Source organism: Pipistrellus kuhlii, unplaced genomic scaffold (genome assembly GCF_014108245.1).
Source record: "Pipistrellus kuhlii isolate mPipKuh1 unplaced genomic scaffold, mPipKuh1.p scaffold_m20_p_20, whole genome shotgun sequence".
NCBI classification, from domain to species: Eukaryota; Metazoa; Chordata; class Mammalia; order Chiroptera; family Vespertilionidae; genus Pipistrellus; species Pipistrellus kuhlii.
Window position 1 is genome coordinate 8,510,243 of NW_023425516.1, and position 25,464 is coordinate 8,535,706.

Genomic DNA, 25,464 nt, shown 5'->3' on the forward strand with positions numbered 1-25,464 from the left:
ACCAAAAGTAGGAGGTTGAAAAGTGAAAGGCTGGAGAGAACAAAACACTCCTTATCTATTCCTGAGGTAGAAGGAGAACACATACAATTAATTCTGAATCAAGGAGATAGAAAAGGAAAACTTAGTCACCTGACCTGACCATTTGGTATCACTACACCACCAAAACATGATTTTGCTTCCCCCCCTGCTGAGTGGAGTGAATGGACGGATGACTTTGGCATTATGTAATACAGTGAAATATAAATGAAACACAAACACCGGGCAGGCCTAAGTGGATGTGGATTAAATTAAATATTTACACTCTACACAACAGGGCTTTTGTAAAGGGCAGTTTTATAAACCAGAAGCCTCGGGAAGAAAAGGGTGGTGGAGAGGGTTTTGTTTGTAGAGGACAGGCTGTCTGACACCCAGGCCAACAGCAATCCAACCCAGCTGCCAGCAGGCGCCTTGGGTTTCACAAAATAAAATGATCCAGCTGTGTTTACCTGCATGCGCTTAGGACCGTAGTCGGCAAACTGAGGCTTGAGAGCCACATGCGGCTCTTTGGTCCCTTGAGTGTGGCTCTTCCACAAAATACCACGGCCTGGGCCAGTCTATTTTGAAGAAATGGCGTTAGAAGAGGTTTAAGTTTATTTTTTATTTTTATTTTTTTAACATTTATTTATTTATTTTTATATATTTTATTGATTTTTCCCCCTTCCCTCCCTCCCACACATCCCCTCCCTCCCCATAGTTTTATGTCCATTGGTTGTACTTATATGCATGGATACAAGTCCTTCAGTTGATCTATTATCTCCCTCAGATCCTCCTTTCCTCCCCGCTGAAATTTGACAATCTGCTTGTTGCTTTACTGTCTCTGTATCTATCTTTTGGTTCATCAGTTTATAATGATCTTTATTATCCACAAATGAGTGAGGTCATGTGGTGTTTCTCTTTCATTGATTGGCTTATTTCACTCAGCATGATATTCTCCAATTCCATCCAGGTTGCTGCAAATGATGAGAATTCCTTCTTTTTTATGGCAGCATAGTATTCCATTGTGTAGAGGTACCATAGTTTTTGGATCCAATCATCTGCTGACAGGCACCTAGGCTGTTTCCAAATTCTGGCTATTGTAGATTGAGCTGCTATGAACATAGGGGTGCATATATCCTTTCTGATTGGTGTTTCTAGTTTCTTGGGATATATTCCTAGGAGTGGGATTACTGGATCAAATGGGAGTTCCATTTTCAGTTTTTTGAGGAAATTTCACACTGTTCTCCACAGTGGTTGCACCAGTCTGCATTCCCACCAGCAGTGCACGAGGGTTCCTTTTTCTCCGCAACCTCGCCAACACTTGTCGTTTGTTGATTTGTTGATGTTGGCCATTCTGACAGGTGTGAGATGGTACCGCATTGTTGTTGTTTTGATTTGCATCTAGAAGAGGTTTAAGTTTAAAAAATTTGGCTCTCAAAAGAAATTTCAATCGTTATACTGTTGATATTTGGCTCTGTTGTACTGTTGATATTTGGCTCTGTTGACTAATGAGTTTGCCGACCACTGGCCTAAGTGAATAAAAGAGGTGGTAGGTACATATACCACTCAGTGTTGACAGTAGCTGCTTTAGTTAGGTTTTTTTTTGTTGCCATTGCCTCTATTCGTTTGTGTTTTCTCCAGATTTTTAGCATTGAGCTAAAATATTTATTAAGAATTTTTTTTCAGTTGGAAGAAGATATTCACCAATGACACATCTGATAAGGGGTTAATATCCAAAATTTATAAAGAATGCATAGAACTTAATAACACAATAAACTAACATTTGGTATCCAATTTAAAAATAGGGTAAAAAACCTGAAAAGATATTTCTTTAAAGAAGACATAGAGATGGCCAATAGACATAAGAAAAGATGCTCAGTGTCACTAGTCATCAGAGAGATGCAAATTAAAACCACAATGAGCCCAGGCGGCATGGCTCAGTGGTTGAGCATCTACCTATGAACCAGGAGGACATGATTCAATTCCCGGTCAGGGTATATGCCTGGTTGCAGGTTCAATCCCCAGTGTGGGGCGTGCAGGAGGCAGCTGATCAATGATTCCCTTTCATCATTGATGTTCCTATCTCCCTCTCCTCTCCCTTTTCCTCCTAAGTCAATAAAACAAACAAACAAAACCTCAACTACAATGAGATATCACCTCACACCTGTCAGAATAGCTATCAACAATCCATCAACAAAAAAGTGTTGGGAGAATGTGGACTTTTGGTGGGATTACAAATTGGTGCAGCCACTACAGAAAACAGTACAGAGTCTCCTCCAAAAATTAAAAAACAGAGCCAAAACCGGTTTGGCTCAGTGGTAGAGCATGGGTCTGCGGACTGAAGGGTCCTGGGTTCGATTCCGGTCAGGGGCATGTACATTGGTTGCAGACACATCCCCGGTGGGGGGTGTGCAGGAGGCAGCTGGTCGATGTCTCTCTCTCATCGACGTTTCTAGCTCTCTATCTCTCTCCCTTCCTCTCTGTAAAAAATCAATAAAATATATATTTTTTAAAAATTAAAAAACAGAACTCCCATATGACCCAGCAATTCCATTTCTGGATATTTATACAAATAAATCCAAAACACTGATTTGAATAGACATTGCAGCATTATTGCAGCATTATTTACAGTAGCTAGGATATGGAAACAACTTACGTGTCAATCGATAGACAATTGGATAAAGAAGAGGTGGCATACACACACACACACACACACACACACACACACACAGTGGAATATTACTCAGACATAAAAAAGAATGAAATATATGAAATCTTACCCTTTGTGGCCACATGGATGGGCCTAGAGGGTATTATGCTCAGTGAAATAAGTCAGACAGAGAAAGAGAAATACCATACATAGATTTCACATATATGTAGACTCTAAATAACAAACTATACAAAGAAACAGACTCGCAGGCACAGAGAACACACTGTTGGTTGCTAGACGGGAGGGAGCTGGGGGGCTGGGTGAACAAGGCAAAGGGATTAAGAAGTACAAATTGGCAGTCATGAGGATGCAAAGTACAGCATAGGGAATACAGCCGATAATATTGTAATGACTAGGTATGGTGCCAGCTGGGTACTTGAAATACCAGGGGAATGGCTTTGTAAATTATATGATGGTCTAAACACTCTGCTGTACACCTGAAACTGATATACAATAACATTGACACATTTTTAACTAAAAACGTTAAATATTAAAAGAAGAAAAAATAATTTTTTTCAAAAAAGCATAGAGAACAACATAGCTAATGTTCATGTGCCTACTACTCAGATTGAACACTTGTTCATAAGTTGTTATATTTCTTTGATAGTTCTCTCTCTCTTTTTCCAAAAAAATAAAATACTCTAGCTACACCTGGATCTCCTGTGTACCCTTCCTCAGTCCCATTGCCCACACCCCTTAGTTACTTTTTTTTTTTTTTAAAAGAATGTTACTTTTGCCGAAACCGGTTTGGCTCAGTGGATAGAGCATTGGCCTGCGGACTGAAGGGCCCCAGGTTTGATTTCAGTCAAGAGCATGTACCTTGGTTGGGGGCACATCCCCAGTGGGGAGTGTGCAGGAGGCAGCTGATCGATGTTTCTAACTCTCTATCCTTCTCCTTTCCTCTCTGTAAAAAAAAATCAATAAAATATATTTAAAAGAAAAAAAGCAGAGAGAGCAAACCTTCTTTAGGGAAAAACATCTGCCTACTAAGATCATTTGTCTTTTCTTGTGTTTATTTTCATAGTATGTTTTATTTATGACAAATGATACTGGGTTTCCATTTACTATAGTGATATAAAGTTTTACTTTAAAATGAACTTGTAAAGTTTTTAAATGTAATTTTGTTTGGAGAAAAATATTCAGTTGATAATTGTACAGGTGGTAAGTGGACATGGAAAAAGTAGGGAAAGTGGTTATTTGAAAAACTAAAAAGTTTGTGAAACTTAGACATGTGCCTTAAAAATAGGAGTTAAGTTGAATTAAGGCATGCAACGTGTTTAAAGTCACTTACTAATAAATGTTTATTAAATATTAGTGATTCACTATGGTATTGAGTATCTACTACATGCCTGGTAGGTTTTTAAAAACAGATTTATTGAGTAATTTATTTATTGTTAAAATATATTTTTATTATTTATTTCAGAGCGAAAGGGAGAAGAAGAGAGAGATAAAACATCAATGATGAGAGAGAATCATTGATCAGCTGCCTCCTGCACACCCCACACTGGGGTTCAAGCCTGCAACCGGGCATGTGCCCTGGCCTGGAATTGAACCATGACCTCCTGGTTCATGGGTAGATGCTCAACCACAGAGTCAAGCCAGCTGGACAAGTTATAATTTATATACCATAATGTCCAACCCATGTAAGTGTATATTTTGTGACTGTTAGTCAATTGACAGAATCATGCATCCATCACCTCAACCCAATTTAGAGCATTTTCATTGCCCCTAAAAGATCCCTCATGCCATTTGTAGTCACTGTCCTTCCCCTTCTCCCAGCCCTAGGCAACTGCAACCTCCTTTAAGGTTTATCAGCTCTGGATTTGCCTTTCCTCGTGTAAACGGACTTATACAAGATGTGATTATTTTTTGGTCTGGCTTCTCTCACTTCGCATAATGTTTTTGTGGCTTGCTCATGAAGAATGTGGCAGTGAACATTCACACACAAGTCTTTGTGTGAACATATGTTTTCATTTCTCTTGGGTAGATGCCTCAGGGTAGAATTGCTGGGCTGGATGGTACATTTATGTTTAACTTTTAAAAGAAATGGCCCTATAGTTTTCCAAAGAGGCAGCACCATTTTACTACGTTCCTACCAGCAAAGTATGGGAGCGCCAGGCGTACATATGTTATTATTTTTTTCCTAGAGAGAGTGGAAGAGAAAGGGAGAGACAGCGAGAGAGAAACCTCAATGTGAGAGAGACACATCGACTGGTTGCCTCCTGCACCTGCCCTGACCAGGGCCAGGGATCGAGCCTGCAACCAAGGTATATTCCCTTGACCGGAATCAAACTTGGGACCCTTCAGTCCATTGGCTGATGCTCTATCCACTGAGCCAAACCAGCTAGCGCCATATATTCTTTCACACAGATATGTGTGATCATATCATAACCACTATTTTATAGGTGGGAAGCCTGAAGCTGAAAGAGGTTAACTGACTTGCAGGAGGTCACACAGTCCTGACAAAGCCCCTATTCAACCACATCTGACCCTAAATCCCATTCTTTCCTCTCATTCTTGTGGAACTAGGCTCTGTGCTGCATGTTCCTTTTCATTAGCAAATATGCAGTCCATTTCAAGCACACTTTTTTCTAATTCAAAGAGAAATGATGATATTTTATTATTTAATTAGACTCATGGTGTTGCAAATACAGCAAAGGTGCTGCAATAGCTTTTTAAAAAATATATGTTATTGATTTTTAATAAAATATAAAAATCAGAGAGGAAGAGAGAGGGATAGAGAGTTAGAAACATCAATGATAGAGAAACATGGATCAGCTGCCTCCTGCACACCTCCCACTGGGGATGTGCTCACAACCAAAGTATTGCTACATGCCCTTGACCAGAATAGAACCTGGTGGGACCCTTCAGTCCGAAGGCTGACACTCTGTCCACTGAACCAAACCGGTTTTGGCTGCGGTAGCTTTGCTTTTGGCCCAGGAGCCTGAGCTGGAGCCACACCAGAGCCCAGGTAAGTGAGTAATGGAGCCCGGGGCCAAGAAGGAGTCTGGTCTTTTTGGCCACCTGGCCCCGGATACCAAGCCCCGGAAATGATGGACGTGACTCACTCCTTTCTCTGAGTTGGCTCTGAAACCCCAGTCCCGCTTCCCCATGACACAGCGGATGAGCAAGGTGGGCAGGAGAAGGAGGTCTCCATTCCGGTGGACTTTAACACCCTGTAACCGCTTGGCTGGCCACCGAACAGAGAGGGGATTTTTGCTTTCCTCTGACCTCTGAGTCAGCAACTAGTTCAGTTACTGAAAGCACAGCCCCTAACAAGTCCAGGCAACTGCCGCCGGCTTTGTTCCATTGCCTGATTTTTTTATGGTTGGTCAAAACACACACAGCAGGGTGTGCCAATTGGTTACGTAAAGACATGGGCGACAACAGAGCCCAATGGGAAAGATCAAGCAAGAATTATTGCTCTCTATAATTTTTCCCCCCTTCAGCAGGAGGTGAATCAAAGCCTGTCTTTGCTCATTCACGACTTTGTACATCACCGTCTCCCAGGGGCGTCCTGGTGGGGGGAACAGGCAGGCAGTGTGATGTTTCCATTCATTCATCCTTCCCGTGGGGTCACGTCTTGTTCAGCTCTGTGCTCCCTGCGGTGCCCAGCATGCTGTCTTACAGCCTTAGACCTTGGTCGTGTCTCACCTGGGCCGCTGTAATCCATCTCCCGGTGGTCACCCTCCACCCGTATCTCTGCTGTGAAGCCCATATTCCACACTGCCGCCCGAGTTATCTTTCTAAAACACTTTTTTTTTTTTTAATTCAAAGAGAAATTATGGTAGTTTACTATTTAGGCCCGCACATGTCTGTGCATTTAAAGGTACCAACTATATTGCCCTAACCGGTTTGGCTCAGTGGATAGAGTGTCAGCCTGAGGATTGAAGGGTCCCGGCTTTGATTCTGGTCAAGGGCATGTACCTTAGTTGCGGGCACATCCCCAGTAGGGGGTGTGCAGGAGGCAGCTGCTTGATATTTTTCTCTAATCGATGTGTCTAACTCTCTATTTCTCTATGTAAAAAAAAAAAAATCATTGAATATATATATTTTAAAAAGATACCCACTATACACTGAGTGGCCAGATTATTGTGATCTCTGAGTGCATAATAATCTGGCCACTCAGTGTATATCCTATATAATAAAAGGCTAATATGCAAATTGTCCCCCCAACCAGGAGTTCAACCAGCAGGCAGGCCAACCAACTGCCCATGTCCCTTCCCCATGGCCAGGCTGGCTAGACCCCACTCATGCACGAGGCCTTTAATACACACACACACACACACACACACACACACTTTGAGTGGCCAGATTATTATGCATTCAGAGATCATAATAATCTGGCCACTCAGTGTATATGCATGACCCATGGACACAGACAATGGGGAGATAAGGGCCTGGGGTGGGGGCAGGCTGGAGGGGGCCAATGGGAGTGGGAGGGGAGAAAGGGAACATATGTCATACTTTGAACAATAACAATTATTAAAAAATAATTAAAAAATAAAGATGCCCACTGATTGATGGTATGGCCAAAAGAAAGGACACCAAATATTTTAAGGCTCTTGATTGCTGTGGAAAAAATTCCATATTCCTTAGCAGCTTATGAAAGACCATTTGTAACCTGGTGCAGTAGCCAGCTGTTTGACTTCTCACTTCTCTCCTCCCCTCTTTGCTCAAACTTAAAAGGACCGTTTATTCACTTTCCTTATATTTCCTAGCTCCGTGGCAGGCCTGAACCTAAAGCAGTGTTCAATAAATACTTTTTGGTAGGTTGATAGTTGTTTTGACCTGTTAAGAGTGATATCAATTCTATAAGTCTTCAAAGAAGATGACTATTAAGTCTCAGGAGTTTCTTTATAACAGAGGAAGTATAAGAAAGGTAAAGAAATGACCTTTTTTCTTCTCCTCAGAGTGGAATCACTGATCCATTCAATCTATGTCTTAAATCGTTTTAAAGGTCTAATCTTTTTCTTTTTTTTTAATTGCAGAAGTTGACCAACTGGTGTGGCTCAGTGGATTGAGCATCATCCTATGCACCAAGAGGTCACCAGTTTGATTTCCAGTCAGGGCACATGTCCGGGTTGTGGGCTCCATCCCTAGTAATTCCCCAGTAGGGGGTGGGTGTGTTAGAGGCAGCCGATGGATCAATGTTTCTATCTCTCTTTCCCTTTTCATTTCTCTCTCTCTAAAAAAAATTAATAAAAACATAATAAAATAAAAATTAAAGACCAGCTGGCATAGCTCAGTGGTTGAGCAACAACCTATGAACCAGAGGGTCACAGTTTGATTCCCGGGCAGGGCACATGCCCAGGTTGTGGCCTGATTCACAGTGGAGGGTGTGCAGCCAATCAATGATTCTTATCATTGATGTTTCTATCTCTCTCTCCCTCTCCCTTCTTCTCTGAAATGAATAAAACAAAAAAAAATTAAAAAAATAAATAATAGTAATTTAAAAAATATTGCAGAAATGTTCACCTCTCAAAGTAGAAGACATTCATAGAGAAATAGTAAGAGAGCTAATTTTCCTAACATTAGTCAAGTTTAGGGAAATGTAATTTGAAGGGCTTTAATGGTCATTTAAACTTGAACTGCTAATTATTTTCTTAAGAAAACACAAAAATAAAGGAAAGAAAAACATAAATGAAAGGTCTCTATAGGCTATCAAGGTCTTTATAGGCTCACACTCGACAAACTATAGGAGTCAGCATTTAACAGTTCTGCAAATGCTATTCTGGGACATGGATGTGTTAAAACCACTAAAAGAACTTAGACTTTAGCAAGTTTCACATTAGCATTTGTAAATTTGATGATGTATAAAAGCTCTGGCAGAATTCTGGGACAACAAACATGCTGTTTTTTCTACCTAGTTGTGCTGCTGGTAGTTTAGACTCTATGCCCCACGACCAGCCTTCTGGCTAACATTTTGGGCTCAATAAAACCTTATTTTAAAAATGACTTCAATAGCTAAGTTCTGGAAACAGCCCAACAGCCCCCATTAGTAGATGAGTGTATAAAAAAACTATGGTACATTTACACCATGGAATACTATACAGCTGTTAAAAAGAAGGATTTCTTACTCTTGAGACAACATGGAGAGACTTGGGAGTATTATGTAAGGGAAATAAGACAGTCAGAGAAAGACAAGTGTCACACGATCTCACTCAAATGTGGAATCTGAAGAACAAAATAAACTGATGCACAAAATAGACCCAGAGAAATAAAAGCCTGGAACAGACTGTCAAATCTCAATAATTATTACAAAGTAGTGATCCTAAGTTTTTATGGGATTTTGAACTCCTTGGGATGCATTGAAAACAGAAATCTGTCCTTGGGAGAAATACACACATAAAGTTGAACATGGCATTGCTTTTAAATTAAATTTTAGAGAAAGGAAAAGAAAAGTATCAATTCGTTGTTCCACTTATTCATGGATTGATTCTTGTATGTGCCCTGTAATTACACTGGAATCGAATCTGGCTTCCCTTCAGTCTGCAGGCCTAATCTCTATCCACTGAGCCAAACCGGTTAGGGCTGCTTTTTGTCTTGACTAAAATGAAAAGAATTTAGGTTCAGGCTAGAATTTGAAAAGAATCCTTGAGGAAAAATTCCTGCCTAATTTTCCAGCCCTCTATTGGTTATTTTAATATGAAATGAAGATAGGAGAATATTTACATCCATGACCACAGGAATAAATAAAAAACACTGGTAAGGAGACAAAAGGTCTGACTAAAATTTGAATCGATGCAGTACCTGTCTATTGTTAATGTTTGAAGAGAAGGATTTTTGCTCAAGCAACTTAGAATACAAACATGAAATATCGTGGTAGGCATTTAGAGTCCCAATAGAGTTTCCTCTCATTTTTGTGGTCCTGGCAGAATTGCTTCTCTAACCAGTGGTGCTAACTTCCTCTCAGTCTTTAAAATTATGCATCCAGGGCCTTGGTAACAATATCAGTTTCCTCTTCTATATCGCCATATGTGCTGAAAAAAAAATCCATCTAATTTTTTTCCATCTGATTTGCATCCATTAAAAAAAAAAAGCATTTACACTTAAAAAAACAAAAACAAAAACGGGATGAGGTGGAATTTCCTCCTCCTCATGTTTTTAGTTTCTCCATTTTCTGCTGGCAGATCTTCTTTAGGTTTCTGGTCACTTTAATCCGTTTTCCCTTTGCTCCTCTTTGCACTTTTTTTTGGCTTTGGATTTATCCTTTTTTGCAGCCTTTGAAAACAATTAAAAAAAATTGATTTCAGAGAGGAAGGAGAGAGATAGACACATCAATGACGAGAATCATTGATGGACTGCCTCCCACACTGGGAAATTTGGAGACCACAACCTGAGCATGCCCCCTGACGGGAATCCAACCATAACCTTCTGGTTCTTAGATGTTAGCTGGAGGCAGGGGGGAAGCCCAGAGCCGATGCAAGCATCTGCAAGGTGGATGGTGACAAAGATAGCTGGCGCCTTCCTAGACCCCTGGCCCCAGGCAGGAATTCCACACCTCTCATGCCCTCCACCCTCCCCTCACTAAACAGCTGTATAAAAGAAGTACCTATGCAGCTTTTGGAGCGTGAACATCCCTGGCCCACCCTCGGACCAGATACTTCTCTGGGGAGCGCATATTACTCCCCCCCCCCCGCCTTTTTAATCGCCTGGACTTCGTGTCTTGCTTCTGCGTCGCAAACCTCTCAGCTGGAACCTTACAACTGGTGGAAGCTTAACCATTGAGCCACACAGGCCGGGCTGTAAATCTTATTTAATCTTCGAAATAACGTAGCCAGGTAGGTGTTGCGGATGGGAAACCTGCTCCCTGAAGGTACCACTTTTTTAGGTCTCTTGGAAACCATTTCACGGGTAACTAGAGCTGGGTTTCTCATTCCAAAGCTTGAGCTTATTCTTCTTTTTTTAAAATATACTTTATTGATTTTTTACAGAGAGAAAGGGGGAGAGATAGTTAGAAACATTGATGAGAGAGAAACACTGATCAGCTGCCTCTTGCACGCACCCCACTGGGGATGTGTCAGCAACCAAGGTACGTGCCCTTGACCAGAATCGAACCTGGGACCTTTCAGTCCGCAGGCCAATGCTCTATCCACTGAGTCAAACCGGTTTCGGCATATGCATTCGATTACCCTTTTGAGAAGGCAATTTTAAGGGATCGTAAGAAAGGGGTTAAATGACTGGTTAACCAGTATTGAATAATAAATGAAAAACCATTCCCTTTATCTGAATGGTAGGGAGAAAGGATAAGATGCAGTGAAGCGCCCCAGGGATGGGCAGGGACTGAAGAGGGGGGCGGGTCCGAGGTGGAAGGAAGCCCTCGGGGCCGGGGCTCAGCCCTGCGACTCCTGAGCCCGAGGTCCGGGCGTGGGTTTCCGAAGCTCCGAGCTCCGGTTCAGCTGCGCGCTGGGCGGGAACGCCGCTCCGGGAACACGTGGCATCTCGGGCGTCGGGGGGCTCGGAACCCCCACCTGCAGCGCATCCCCTGCACCTGGAGCTCGGAGGCTGGTGCTTTCCCCGCCCCGGAGCCGCCGCGGGACCCCGAGGGCCCGGCCGCCTCCGGATCCGAAGAGTCGGCTTTTCTGATTGGCTCAGAGTGCGGACGCAGGCGAGCCCTGCCTGAGACCCGCTCTTTGATTGGGTTTTAAAAGAACAGCAGAGCACGAAATAAAAGAGGCCTCCCGTCATTGGGCCATTGTGTTGAATCTCCCTTTTGCCTTCTCCGCCCGAGTGAATAAGCCGCTCGGAAACCACCTTCGTCATGAGCCTTAAATCTGGGCCTGTCAGTTCGTCCAAGCGTTACTGGTATCTAGGCCGGGCCTGGGGTTTCTAGGGCCCGACCAATCACACCGCGCCGAGATCAGGTTGCCAGGCAGATTATGGTAATGAGGCCCCGCCTTTTCTACTGCTCCCACTCTGCGGCGGGAAGAACCACCTGGAGGTGGCGGGGGGGGGGACTGATTTCCATCACCCCTAGGGAGAGAGGACCGGGGACCCGCTGATCTTCCAGCTCCCCTCACCCAACACCGTGTAAGTACCTAACGGATGAAGGGAACCGGAGAAGCCGGCGTCCCGAGGACCCCATCGACCGGGAGGGTGTTTCGCCTTTGCTTAGTCCCACCCAAAATGGCGCCAAGCGCTTTTCCGCGTCTCAGAGCCCGGCCGGGGCCAACCGACCGCGGACCCGGGTTGGGGGGGGGGGGAAATGGATGGTGGTGGTGGGGGGAGAAATCCCGGCGGCACCGCCCGATGGTACAGTCCAGCCGGGGCTGGGACGCGGCACCTCGCTCGGGGTGGGGGGGTCACACCATCGGCGCCTTCTTTCGGGGAGCGGGGCAGACCCCCCTGCGGGCGTCCCTCCCGGCGCCGCGTCCCGCGACGGCCCCGGCGCCGCTGCGCCCCCGTCCTCCTCGCGCGCGCTTCCTCCCCGCGACCCCCGAGGGCCCGCCCGCCCCGCGGGCCGCGCGCACCGCTCTCCCCTGCCCGCGTTGGTTGGGCCGGGACGGCGGTTGGGCGCCCGGCGCGCTCCCGGGCGGGCGGCGGTTGGGCGGGCGCACGGGGTGGCTGCGGGGCGTCCCCGGCGATCGGGGCCGGGCCAGGGGTGCGCGCGGGGGTGGCGTCCCGGCCGGGTCCTAGGGCCAGGGTGGGCGGCGGGCCTGCGCCATGGGGATGCCCTGCTTTGTCTCCGAAGGCCGCGCCGCCACCTGCCCCTGATGGCCGGACCCCCGCACCCCCGTTCCTTTTTACCCAGTGGGCGTCCCTGGGACCTGGGAGGGGGCCCCCGTTTGGAGGCGCGTTAGGGGGGGTTCGCCTCCGGGGTGCGCTGGGTGCAGGCCGAGGTCCTGCATGCAGAGTGCAAAGGCGGGAGCGCGAGGCCGGCGGGGAGCCAGCCGGTGCACGGTGGTTGGGGTTGCAGCTCCCAGCCCGTCAGCAGCTTTGCTTTGGAGCATTTGGTAGCCTGTGGCCAGGTGTTGGGTCCCCCGTCTCCCCAAGGAAAGGGGACGCCGCGCTGTTGGTTTTTCGGGTGCGTGCGTGTTGAGCTCGGCTTGGCGGATTGGTGGGCTTGGCTTTCCTTCTTCCACATTTGTGCACGCTGAAAGCACACGCAGGGCGGGCTGGATGGGGTGCTGTCACCCAGGATTATAGATTAAACGCGGTGGTGAGTCCCACCCAGCTCGGTCCTGTGTCTTCATTCGCCTGTTCAAATCTTGCCCGGCTTGTCACACCCAGAAGTTCTTGGAAACTGGACTTGTTTCATTAAACACAAAATCACTCCGGACTGTCTCGTGGTCTCTTTTTCCCCAACTCGTTTCTTTGTTGCTTTAAGCTCTTGGAAGGCTGGAAGGTACACTGTATGTTTTTGGTATTCTCCCGCCCACTCACTCCACCCCCAGTAGCTTCTATGCGGATGAACCATACGTGCTGCCGTAGAATTGAGAAAACAAACAAACAAAAAAACCACCCCAAAACGGATTGGTTGAAGCAAAAGCCGAGTTTCAGGCAGTGTTGATTCAATCTGGTATATTTAGAAAGGGAACTTCTAGGTGTACTCTTTTAATACATGGAGGCGAAATAGGCATAAAATAAACTATAGTGCAAAGTTCAAAAAGTTTAGTAGAGGATTCGCATTTTCAAAATTTGGACCAAGACATTTTCTTCACCTTGTGAATGAAATCGAGTATGTATTGTAGGTACACGGCCAAGTCCATGTCTTCAAAAGCTCTGGATGCTTTTTAATTCTTGAATTAAAATAATTATTACAATATGTGATTCATTTTACCTTTCAAAAGGGTAAAAAAAAAAAAAACCTAACGGGATAGGTTTCTGAGTAACAAGCAGAATTGCTTCAAGAGCTGAGAAATAATTCGGCTATAATTTTGGCTTCCTTAATTTTGCATAGTCAGCATTGGTCAATACTTAATTTCATCCGGTAAAAATAGTCAACTATTAAACATTCTGTCACTGCAATGTTTGAAGTGTGTAGTCATCGTTTGTGTTAAAATAGAAGGCTGATGTACTTTGACCTATTAACCACAAAAGTATAGTCTTTCCCCACCCCCACCCGCACCTCTTTTCCAAAATGCTTAGACACACCCTGTCCAGAAATCCAGAAATTTGCATGTTTGTTTTTTTCCCCCATAGCAGAATTTATTGGCTGCTGTTTAAATTTATCATAGGTACTCTGAGAAATTTACATTTATGATAGCAAATGAGAATTTGGTCTGGTGTAGTGTCAATGAGTTAAGGAAAAGCAAATGTTGCTATAACCAAATCTATGCAGGATGGTTCTGCTCCTGTTCTGGCGGAAGTCAGGAGGGGAGCTCTGATTGACTATCATGGTCATTCTCTGTGGAAGCCTTCCTTTCCCTCTTCATACTGTTTACCAGATTGAGTTGAATCACTTCTAACGTTGAATCACTACTGCTGGGCCGGGCGTCTGGCCTTTGTCCTTCTAGTTATCAATGTTAGGACTTCTACGGAACATTCTGAACTGGCGCCTGTCCAGCTTCCCTCCTCCAGCTCCCTCTGTGACATGGAGACTTCACTCTGAGACACTGTTTCCATTCCCTTTTTCGCACGCCTTCAGTGGCTTCCCAGTGCCTGTACCTGTGCAGGTTTGTTCAGGTTGTGGAAAATACCTGGAAGTATGTTGTGTGGTTTTTGTTGTTGTTGTGGTTGTTTTAAAAACATTTTATTGATGTTTTACAGAGAGGAAGGGAGAAGAGAGAGATAGAGAAACATCGATCAGCTGCCTCCTGCCCCCCCCCCCCCCCCCCACTGGGGATGTACCCGCAACCAAGATACATGCCCTTGACCGGAACCAAACCTGGGACCCTTGAGTTCACAGGCTGATGCTCTATCCACTGAGCTAAACCGGTTTAGGCTGTGTGTGTGTGTGTGTGTGTGTTTTAATAGGTTTGAAATAGTTTAGAGAATTAGGGAGTGCAGAAATGGAAAGGGAGGAGGGAGATGATGGATAATCCCAAGTCATCACAACTATAGCAAAACTAGTTAAAATGTGGTGAAAACAACCATTATAAAGTCAATAGTGCTAAAATATTGGTTATGCATTTCTTAGTTGAAGTCTTGTTTTCACATTAGAATTGTTGGAGCTAAATACCCCCTCTCTTTACCCAGGTCCTTCACTTTCAGTGGCTGATTGCAGTTTTCCTGACATGAATTGATTCAATTAATATTTGAGGGCTGCTAGGTTCTGTTCTGTGTGTGTTTTTTTTTTCCATGATAGTGAATAAATATTATTTATTTTCTCTCTCTCTGCTGAATATTTTATTTATTTTTTATTGAATTTATCGGGGTGACATTGGTCAATAAAATTACACAGGTTTCAAGTCTTAACATTTAAGGCTTTTATCCATTTTTAATTTATTCTTGTGTATGATGTAAGAAGGTGAACTACAATAGTTTCATTTGTTTGCACGTATCTGTCCAGTTTTCCCAACACCGGTTGTTGAATAGACTCTCTTGACTCCACTGTATGTTTTTGCCTTTTTTGTCAAATATTAATTGATTATGAAGGCATGGGTTTATTTCTGGGCTTTTTATTCTGTTCCATTAATCTATATGTTTGTTTTTATGCCAGTACCATGCTGTTTTGATTACTATGAACTTGTAAGTATCACTTGATATCAGGTAGTGTGATCCCTCCAACTTTCTTCTTCTTATGATTGCTATGGCTATTCGGGGTCTTTTGTGGTTCCCTATAAATTTTTGGAATATTCTAGTTCTGTGAAATATGCCATTGGTATCTTGATAGGCATTGTATTGAATCTATAGTTAGCTTTGGGTAGTATGGACATTTTAATGATGTGAATTCTTCCTGTCCATGAACATGGTATATGCTTCCACTTATTTGTATCTTTTTGTTTCTTATAATTTTCTGAGTACATCTGCTGAATATTTTAATATTCATTCTGGCTTTCAGTTCTTAAAACAATGCTAGGCACAGAATAGGCATTTAATAAATATTGTGTTTTTAAACAATTATTTGAATTTTTAAATTGGGTACCCTTCACTATAAGTTTATAGTTGCCCCAACTCTCTGGCTGTTGACTAATTTGTCCAATTCAATCTGTTTGCGGGCTAATAAATTACAACCTTCCCTGGTTCCTCTGAGACCAAGCCTAGCCTGGTGATTGCATCAGCTGGTGGGAGACCAAGGGAGTAGCAACAGGTCTAAGCCAAGCTTGGGTTTTGGCAGCTTTGCCTAGAAGGAGAGCTGTTCTGCAGAGAAGGGAAAAGATATTTAAGCTCGATAATAATAAGAATTTGGGTTCAAATCACACTTATCAGTGCCATGACCTTGGACAAGGAACAATTTTAGGTGTTTGTGAGGATTACTCAAGATATCTGCATATCTAAATATTTAGAGACCCACTGAGTATTTAAATACCTAGCTCAGAACAGCTCACAGTGCCTGGCAAGTGATAGGTACATAGTAAATGGCAATAGCTATAATTATCACCATTTCACCGGTTTTGTACTTAAGTGACATTGAATTTCCACAGTATACATTTCTAATCAGATGAACTATGATTGTGCTGATTTTTAAAACAAAGAGCTGCATCTATTAGGGGATTCTCATGTTGTGGTCTCATTTAACTCCTACACTGGATTTGCAAATGAATCCAACCATGAAATGGACCAGCAAGTGTTTGCAAAGAGTAGATAAAGCTGAGATTTCTCAACAGGAGCGGCATGCGATTATTTTGTCTTTCCTTATGGAAGAAAATGCCAATCACGTAGGTTTAAAATTCTGTCCATTTTAAGTTGACATGTACATGTTTTCTAATGAAATATATCAGTTGGGAGAACACTTGCCCACACTTAAGAAATACTTATTCCAAAATAAAATTTTAATAGTGAAAATATTAAAAATGTCTCTTAATTGGAAATTAGACTTTTCTGGATAAAATACCTTCATGATCTAATACTTGGCCTGTAGTGATCATAATTTAAATAATTATTAATATTGGTGATACACTCTATCAGTGATTCTCAACCAGTGTGCTGCAAGAATTGTTAATACCTGGCTGATTAGTCAAGGACACTGCCTTCTTTTCCTTTAGATTGTCAAATAAAAAAATAGCAGCCAACATAATAACAGTTCAGTGTGAATGAACCAAAATTATATCTATTTTTTTGTTAGATCGGCAAAAAAAATCTATTTTTTTGGTGTCACAGAATTTTAATAGTTTGTGTATACCACGAGCGGAAAAAGGTGGTAAATCTGCTCTACACCATTGTGCTATACTGTAACAAGCATCCCACTGGACTAAACGGTGAGCCTGTGAATCAGGTAATGCAGGTGGCATTATCTCAGTTGTCCAGAAAAAGAACTTAAAAAAAAAACATATATTTTTCATTGATCTTTTACAGAGAGGAAGGGAGAGGGATACAGATAAAGGACTTTTACTTGCCTTCCAATCCTTTCCCATTCCTCTGTACTGAGAAAACATTTTATTGTAAGAAACATCCTGCCTTATAGAGGACAACTCTGAATATTACACCAGTGGATGCTGGCCTGCTGCAGCCGTTTTATTAAGATGGGGGAGGTTCCATTTTGATGACAACTCTTCATTATATGCCAGTACGATAGAGTTTTTAATGAAGGCAATAATAACTGCCTGACTGGGCTCACCATCTTGTTAATCAAATGCTTTTGACACTTCTGTGTTTCCTATTGGACTCAGCAACCAAAGAACTTAGGTGGAGGAATGAAATTGTGAAAATAAACAGAAGGTGAAGCCCATATTCCCCTTTCACAGGGGGAATGAACGGGATCTGAAGGGAATTACTTCAAACCAGTAGCCGTTTGCTCCTTGGACCTGGGTCAGTGCCATGGCCCAGTCTCCTGAGTAAAAGACTGTGTGTGTTCCATGAGTTTGAGGTAGAGCGAACATGTGCTTACACTGTTTTCTTTTGTGCTATGTGCACAGTGTTAAATTATAAAAACTGTGCCCTAGAATAATTTCCTCTAAGCAATTTTAATATTCTTTTTTTCCAAATAAAACATTTTAAGGCAATTGAATTCTTAAAAAATATTTTAAAAATCGATTTCAGAGAGGAAGGGAAAGGGAGAGATAGAAACATTGATGGCGAGAGAGAATCACTGATAGGCTGTCTCCTGCAAGCCCCCCACTGGGGACTGAGTCTGCCACCCAGGAATCAAACCATGACCTCCTGGTTCATAGGCCGATGCTCAACCACTGAGCCATGCTGGCCTGGCTAAAGCACTTAAGTGTACAGAGGAAACAGCTTATACTTAATTAAGATGATGCCTCATTACATTATCCAGCGTCTTACACTAAGGTTGTATTTGTGATTGTCAAGACCATAGTTAATCACCCAGACCCACCCGTATGAGAGGCTGGCAGGGCCCCGGGAGACCCACCTGCAAGTCGCCTATTTAGTTACTGCAATTGCTAGTTCAGCAACAGAGCCTGAGATACGTGGGCCAGAGAGCTTTCTGCGTGCAGGTGTGCCAGGACCACAGATTGAACTTGAACCCCTGCTGTTCATCTTGCCAATGAATGCTGCTGTTCCAAAAGGCAGCTGGAGGGGATTGTGCTGGAGCTGTGTAAATCTTTCACTCATGGTCGAAAAACATAGACAATAGTCATTTGTATCTTTCAGTTTTCAAATACTTCTCATAAAACTGTAGTTATAGACAGAGCTTATTTTAAATATTCCTGATAACTATATGGAATAGATCTCCTTGTCACGTGAGGAAGGGAAGCCGGACAGTAACATGCCATGAGAGTAAACTGGCTGGCAAGGAGGATCACCCCAGGGCACAGCCACCCAGCCTTTGCAGAATTCTAAGGCATAAGTACCACCGACATATTAGGGAAGCTGGTATGTCTTTAAGAAAGATGTAAGAATTCTAAGTGTTATTCAGTGACATAAGAGTATTTTTTAAAAATATATTTTATTGACTTTTTACAAAGAGGAAAGGTGAAGAATAGAGAGTTAGAAACATCAATGAGTGAGAGAGAAACATTGATAAGCTGCCTCCTGCATACCCCCTACTTGGGATGTGCCCACAACCAAGGTACATGCCCTTGAACGGAATCGAACCTGGGACCTCTTCGTCCTCAGGCTGATGCTTTATCCACTGAGCCAAACCGGTTTTGGCTAAAAGTATTTTTTAAGGTGAAGACTTTGAGCACTGGAGGTTTGTGTATGAGCATCTGTTAATACACTAAAGTTGGAGTAATAAATTCAGGGCTCTAATCTTTGCCCAGTGCTTACTAACAACAGTTCTTGGCCTCATTATACTCACTCCCTCAGATTACTTACAGAATGACTCCCCAAAAGGCGTTCTTGCCATGAGAAAATATTTTTCTTTGCTTATTGTGGGAGAGTTAGCCAGATCTGGCTGACATCAGAGGTGCCTGGGGAGGTTTATAAACAAAGATTCCTGCTCTTTCCTTGGCCTCTGCCACTGACCTTGGCTTTCTCCCAGATCCTCCGGTGATTCTGACACAGTGATGGGAATTGTACTACTTCACCTTGAAGTCTTTTGAGGCCCATTCTACTGTAGCTACTGTGGAAGGCTTTGCTCTCATAGTTACTAGTCCCTGAGCATGGCCTGCATTCCTCTGGTCTCTGAAACGTTTTTGAGCTATTTTAATCAGAAATGCTTTTATATGTGTTGGAGTAGCAACAAGTATAATTTTATCTATCTATTGCAACTGTCACCACAATCAATTTTAGAAGATTTTCGTGCCGAAACCGGTTTGGCTCAGTGGATAGAGCGTCGGCCTGCAGACTGAGGGGTCCTGGGTTTGATTCCGGCCAGGGGCATGTGCCTCGGTTGCGGGCATATCCCTGGTGGGGGTTGTGCAGGAGGCAGCTGATGGATGTTTCTAGCTCTCTATCCCTCTCTCTTCCTCTCTGTAAAAAATCAATAAAATATATATATATATATAAAAAAAAAAAGATTTTCGTAATCCCAGGAGAAGCTCCATGCCTCACCCCTTCATTTCATCCCAATTTTCCATGCCACCACTCACCTAATTTCTATTTTTATTGATTTGCCAGTTCCGCATATTTTATATGAATGGGATCATTCAGTATGTGGTTCTTTGTGACTTACTTCTTTCACTTAGGAGAACCAAGTTTTCAAGGCATTTCATTTCTTTCTTTTTTTTTTGTTTTGTTTTGTTAATAATATTCTGTTATATGGAGAGTACCCCGTTTTGTGTACCCACTCATCAGTTGATAGGCTTTTGAATTGTCTCCACTTTATAGCTATTATGAGTAATGCTGCTGTGAACATTCGTGTACAAGCATTTATGTGAACATATGGTTTTATTGCCCTTGGTTTGTTATGTCTGGTGACACGTCACCGGGTCATTTGGTAACATGTTCCGCCTTTAGAGGAATTTCCAGACTTTACATTCCTACCAGCAGTGGATGAGGGTTCTGGTTTTTCTGCACCCTCACTAACACTTGCTATTATCTGCTGCTATATTAGAATTTTGAATGAATTGAGAAGATTAAAATATACCACAAAAATGAGTAGGATAGAACCTAGAATAGCCTTAACAAAGGCTATATTGTATAGTTAATTGACATAGCTTAAAAAAGTTGCCCAGCCCTGGCCAGTGTGGCTTAGTTGGTTGTCATCTCATGCACCTGAATGGTCATGGGTTCAGTTCTCAGACAGAGCACATACCTAGGTTTGTACCTACAGTCGAGTGGAGGCCTCCTGATACATTTCTCCTTGAAATGGCCTTCCCGTTTGCCCAGCCAACCAGCATTCTTTGCAAGAAGGAAAGGCAGGTGCCAGAGTTCATCCTTCTCCAGAACGGCACTCAGTGCCGGCTCCTTTTGAGCCCTCAAGGTCCGTCATGTAGAATCGTCAGACCAAGAACCAGGGTCTTTTTTCCCTTGGTCAGTGCCCAGAGCTTTCAGGGACTTGACAGGGTTCCCGTGCATTCCTAACGAACTATCAAATAGGGTGGGAGGATCGGCCTTTGTTTCTTGGTACATGAAAAGTTCTTATCTGAACTAAAAAAAAAAAAAAAAAAAAGCTTTCTGGGGCTGACGTGAGGAAGCACTTGTCTGCGTGCCCCTTTGAGGCAGAAGAAAGGAGTGCACCATCCCGACCAGGAGAACCTTCTTTCACAGAAGAAAACCTCTCATTCATAGTCCCTGAAGTCCCTTTGTGCTCAGGGACAGCAGGAGGAGTCGCTGTGCGGTGGAGATTTCTGCCTGCGAAGTGCAAGGGCAAAGGGACACAACTGAAGAGGAAAAGAAGACCAAGGTCGCAGGCTTTTGTTGCCCTTGCTTTCTAATCTGCTTATTTTAAAAAAATTTTTTACTTAAACCTTAGTTCACTTCTCTTCTGGTATCATCCTTGATGATGACCAGACACAAATTAGGCAGATTTCTTTAGGATCCGTTCTCTAATAGTTTTTTGTAACGGAACAGTTCCGTCTCATGCTATTAAAAGTGCTGCTTACTCTGAAATGTATCTGCCAGTGCCTGTGTACGTTACCCATTTTCTGAAGTGTTTTTTTCTGGAGTTCTTTTTCCCAATGGCGTATGGTTTTATTTGGAGTTTTTCTGCAATCTTGAGCATCTCAATGTTTGCTTTATTAATATTGAAAACAAATGTTAAATGTGAGGGGCGACAGTAGAAATACCTGGGGGATCCCATTAGATCACTTTTTTCATTCTTCACCTTTGGATCTCTCTGTTTATGTGGAAATATTCTGAACCTAGCATGGCCTAATCGAAAACATTTTATTTATTTATTTATTTATTTATTTATTTATTTTTTAGGGAGGGACCCAATTAAAGGTGCTCTGTTACCATTTTTTAAAATTTGTTGAGAGCCTTTATGAAAGCCTAGCTTCCCTGTTTATTTACTTTCCCAGAAATATTCAGGTCCTTGGGCATATTTCCCCTGGCTAAAATGGTGTTTATTTTGCTTCTGAGTGGAACTAACAAAACATTTCAGTCCTAATACTCCACAGTCGCTCTTCGGTTTGGGTCACGGTAGGGGAAGATGACAGACAGTGACCTCAGGCTGACCAGACCCACGACTGTGGGCAGATGCCGTCACCTCTCCGCAGGCACTTCCCCCTCAGTGAAATAGGGAACCATACTGCATCAGTCATCCCACTGCACCGAGGTGGAGAGCAAGTAGGTTTCCGAGGTCACTTCGAAACTTTCCCAGGCTGGGTTCAAGTGTTGTTACTTTTAACTACCCATGTTCACTTTTTTTTCAATGCTAATCATTGGTTGTGAACTTTTTAAATTGAGAAACTTATGTCATGGGTTATTTGGGCTTCCCCTTCTCAGCAACAATGGGAAACTTGTGCTGAAATTTGTATAATTTTGTTATTTGTCCATTGCTACTTCCGCTGCCAGTTCCTGTTCACCATTGAGAACTAAGTTCAGTTATTTTTTCTTTTCTCTTCTTAAACTATTTGTTCTAGAAATCAATTAAATTTTAAATCTCATTCTAAGTGAGTGAACATAATGCTGGGTGTCATTTTGAAGTTCTCAAATTTAATGTAACCCCTCAGTCATGTGGTGACGACAGCAGAGCACTCATTTGTGACTTTGTACCCTTTAGTTTTCTGAATTGTGAGGATATGAATTTTAAACAATTGGGGCACTGCGGACATTCCATTAATTAAATGATAAGTGTTGCCGAAACCGGTTTGGCTCAGGAGATAGAGCGTCAGCCTGTGGACTCGACTCCTAGGTCTGAAAGCATAGAATCCAGATCTGTCTGATTCTAAAGCTCATACTTCCAACTGTACAACACTATTCAAGAAAAAAACAAAACAAAACTAGCTTCGAGCTTTAAGAAGGCAAGTATCTTTTTTTTTTTTTTTAATATACTAATGTTTTTTAAGGGTCTAGGAAAATACCTGACATGCTAAGTTTCTTAATAAATATTTGTTGAATAGTCATTTGAGAGGATAGAAAGCAAGCATGACCGTCTCTTCTTGGAAATAGTTGTAATATTTTGGACAATGGGTGAAAGAACAGAATGTGGGTGACTATTTTTTAGACAACACATAGTTTGGTTTTCTAGCTCTTTCAGGTCTGCAGATGCGGCAGTGGGGTGAGCAGTGGGAAGTGTATCCCTAACTAGCGGACCCCATCAGCACCGGCCTGGTGGACAGCGCTGAGGTATAGCTCCAGGATGCTATCTCCCATCTCCTGTAAACCCTGATCAACAGGGCTCCTTTACACCTGAAACTAGTATAAAACAATGCTGAACGTCAATTGCAATTGAACAATAAAATAATGAAAATCATAGAAGGAAAAACAAAGATCCACAGGGTTTTATAACTTGTGTAGTTATAAAGGAAAACATATACGGCAAACCTTATTATAAAGGAAGTTCATGTCCAGGGCGTTTGTTATTTGACACATTGTGAGGTGTTAAAAATATGAAATGTTTTGAAAATTCTGAACCTCTTATAAGCTCTTATAAAAATGGATGTATTTGAGCACTACTATATGCCAGATCTTGTACCTAGCATTTTCACATATATCATGTGAATAACACCATAACTGGAGGAGGCAATTATCTCCATCTTACATGTGGTGATATTGAGAGTTTAAGTGATTTGGCCAAGGTTATTTAACTAGTGAGCAGTAGAGACAGTCTGGAAGCCAGGATTCAATTCAGATTCTGCAGATTTTCTACTTCACTGCTTACCATCTAAGCTTAAGGCTAGGATAGGCATTAGAAAGCATGTTCTTACTAGAGGCCTGGTATACAAAATTCATGCAAGGGGCTTGGCCCTAGAAGCTGTGACTTCATCTGGAAGGTCGTTTGGAAGGATGTCCAGAAGGTCGTTTGGCTGTTCTGTCTAATTAGCATATTATGCTTTTATTATTATAGATTTTGAAGACGAGGACACTGATGCTAGAGTTAAATGAGTTACTTAGTGTGGAGTCATGCTTAGAATTTAGTTTTCTTGAACAAATTTTTAAACAATAATTGCAGAATGTCATGCTGGTGTTTTAGTTTAGTAGTTACAGAAGCTCAGTAGGCCTTATAACTACGTCTTAAAGAACAGGAACTACTAACTGCGTATGCTGTATCTCTGTTTTGGATTCTAGACACTTCTTGAATTAAAGGGTTTCATCATCGTGGGCTTCCTTATTTGCTAACAGTATTCTAAAATTATTGGGAACTGCTATTGTGGGCAGTTTTTTTTTTGAAAAATTGTGGACAAAATTTATTGCTAAATTTTACTGACAGACTTTCCTATGCATATATTAACTGTTCTGTTCTGCTCACATCTGCTCGGGAGTAATTTCCTCTTTTCCTTGCCTGGTGGAATTTTATGTCATGTAGTATCTACTTCCTTATTTTGGTAGAATTAGAACAAAGATGTTTCCGTCTGTCCCTTCCCATTTCTGCTCACTTGCTCCCATTAATCCTTACGTTTCACCTTCTCGGAGAAGTCATCCCTGAAGGCTGTGGCTGGGATTGGGTGGCCTCTCCTTTCTCCCACTGCACATGGTGATATCTTTAAACCACTCCAGACACCTGTCCCATGCCAGGTCTAGTTACTGTCGTGAGCAAACACAGTCCTTGCCCTGAAAGAACTTAGAGATGAGATGGGGAGGCAGACCATTAGTCAGAAAAATGCAATATGACTGAGTATCGTTTTTAAAAAAAGCTAATTCGTGAGTATTTATTTTATAGAGGGCATTGTGCTAAGCATGTTGCATGTATTATTTCATGTCATTCTCTCAATAACATATGGTCCCCATTTTGCAGAAAAGGAAGAGGAATTCAGGGTCTGTTAAGTCTGAGAATTGCTACCCAAATCGAGGTCAGAGTCCAGGCTCTTCACCGCTATCCCGCTTGTACTAACTGTCTCTCCACTGAGCCTTCGCCCTGGGTATCCTCAGGGCCCTCGTGCTTGGGGGCGGGGTGGAGGGAAAGATGAGCTTCAGTGTTGGAATTCATTCAGAAATTAATAATGATTTAACAGTCATACAGCCACTTAACGGATTCAGTGTCTCCCCTCAGAGATTAGAAGAATTCAAGATGCTAACATGTGTACAGTGATATATGTCCAAAGTTGTTCATCACAGCATTGTTTGTAATAGCAAAAGATCCTAGAAATAGCCTAAATGCTTATCAACATGAGATTGATTAAATAAATTATGATATATTCTTACAATGAAATGATGCAGCTATAATAAAGAATGAGGACCCAGCTGGTGGTCACAGTTCCGTTTCCGGTCAGCGTGCATGCCCGGGTTGCAGGCTCAGTCCCCAGTAGAGGCATGCAGGAGGCAGCCAATCAATGATTCTCTCTCATCATCGATGTTTCTATACCTCTCTCCCTCTCCCTTCCTGTCTCCGAAATAAATAAAAACATATTTAAAAAAAGAATGAGGAAATGCTGTATGGATGTGGAACAATGTAAAAAGTATGGCATTATGTGGAATAAACAAGGTGTAGAAGAGATGCCACTTTATGTAGAATCTATATTATTTGCAATACATGGTTGGAGAGGCAGAGAGTATAAAGGTATCCCCCCCTACTGCTTTCCCTGCAAAGCACAGTAATTAGATAATTGGCAACTTTTAAAACATATATGCATTTTTATTGATTTCAGAAAGGAAGGGAGAGGGAGAGAGAGATGCAAACATCAATGATGATGAGAGAGGATCACTGATTGGCTGTCCCCTGCACGGTGGCCACTGGAGATCGGGCC

At 42.6% G+C, this 25,464-nt stretch overlaps 1 protein-coding gene across 4 annotated transcripts in view; it reads left to right on the forward strand.

Moving 5' to 3' along the window:
* Positions 1-11,455: 11,455 nt before the first annotated feature.
* Positions 11,456-25,464, forward strand: part of PRDM10 (PR/SET domain 10) — a 59,827-nt gene continuing 45,818 nt past the window's right edge. For 3 of the 4 annotated variants that reach the window (XM_036449245.2, XM_045585437.1, XM_036449248.2), the window contains exon 1: positions 11,456-11,758. The gene's annotated coding sequence lies outside the window, so the exon portion shown is untranslated. The remainder of the gene's footprint in view (positions 11,759-25,464) is intronic. The other variant, XM_036449246.2, reaches the window with a different exon arrangement.